This window comes from Aptenodytes forsteri, unplaced genomic scaffold, assembly GCF_000699145.1.
Source record: "Aptenodytes forsteri isolate BGI_AS27 unplaced genomic scaffold, ASM69914v1 Scaffold66, whole genome shotgun sequence".
NCBI classification, from domain to species: Eukaryota; Metazoa; Chordata; class Aves; order Sphenisciformes; family Spheniscidae; genus Aptenodytes; species Aptenodytes forsteri.
The window spans coordinates 2,390,974-2,392,218 of record NW_008795131.1 but is presented as its reverse complement, the minus strand read 5'-3'; the positions used below and the strand labels follow the sequence as shown (position 1 = coordinate 2,392,218).

Below are 1,245 nucleotides of genomic sequence, written 5' to 3'. Positions count from 1 at the left end.
GCTGTTTTCTTTTTTTTTTTTCCCCCCCTTGACTGATCTCCCCCCCCACACCCAGCCCCAGTAAGCAAACTGTGTGAATAGTATCAATCTCTCAAGACTTCCATCTCTGATATTGAACTCTAATAGTTCTGTACTATTTAAACGTATCAAGTTACCATCTAGAATTCAGGGAGTAATGAATTGAACTGTTTTACTTTCTGAAAAAGGCAGATATTGTAAATAACCAGTTGACAAATAAGGGCTGTTTCACCCCTAGTACAACAGGGGCAGATCTCACAGTAAGTAGGAATAGGCTGAGACCTAGGTATGGTTTCTGAGCTCTTTTATTTAAAAACCATAGAGCCTATGATGCACACTAAATTCACTATTTTCACTCTCAAGCACTAGTAACTACCGCTTTTATGTGAAGTGAAGAATTTAGATTTTAATATAAGCAAGTGAACCCTTAGTTATAGTCCACATATAGTTCCCATGTCTCTGGGAGTTCTTCTTGCTTTTGATGGTATTGAAGCGGATAGTGTTGTGTTTATGGTCTGGAAGAAATGATGTACTGGTCTTCCCATAGAAATAGCTCGTGTTTAATCCATTTAGCCCTGCTTATAGACAGGAGTTTTCCTAGTTAACAACAAAAAAAGAAAAAAAAAACCAACCTAGTCACTGACTGACCAAATTTATTAATCCCCATCAGATCTCAAATGAAATGATTCTTCACTGGGTCTGCAGATACAATGATAGTTTAGAGGGAGTATATTCCATCTCTCCTTCCTCCTGCTGGAAGATCTTCCTTTAGACCCATTTAGGGGGTTTCTTAGAAAGCAATGAAAGTACTTTCTATCTTCGGCCTAATTTCTGAAGAAACAAATATATTCTATTTCCAATTTTTTAGAATCGCAATTCAAACCATTGACTGAGGAAATACTTAGGACTGTACCAAGGAGTATCAGAAGTACTGTTTAAACTGTACAGGGAGTTACTTAACCACTTCATTGCAAATAAGAACAGTAAAGCCATTCATTAGTAAGAATTTTATAAGCTGTAAAGAAATTCAGCCGTTTCAAATTTAACAAAGACAGCTAGTGTCCTGGTTTCATCTGGGATAGAGTTAATTTTCTTCCTAGTAGCTGGTACAGTGCTGTGTTTTGGATTTAGGATGAGAACAATGTTGATAACACCCCGATGTTTTAGTTGTTGCTGAGCAGTGCTGACACTAGTCAAGGACTTTTCAGCTTCCCATGCTCCACCGAC

The 1,245-nt window shown here is 37.7% G+C and overlaps 1 protein-coding gene across 1 annotated transcript in view; it reads left to right on the top strand.

Annotated features, from left to right (window-relative positions):
* The window catches only part of SKA2 (spindle and kinetochore associated complex subunit 2), a 7,973-nt gene that overhangs the window by 5,624 nt on the left and 1,104 nt on the right, over positions 1-1,245 (top strand). The gene's annotated exons all lie outside the window — the stretch shown is intronic.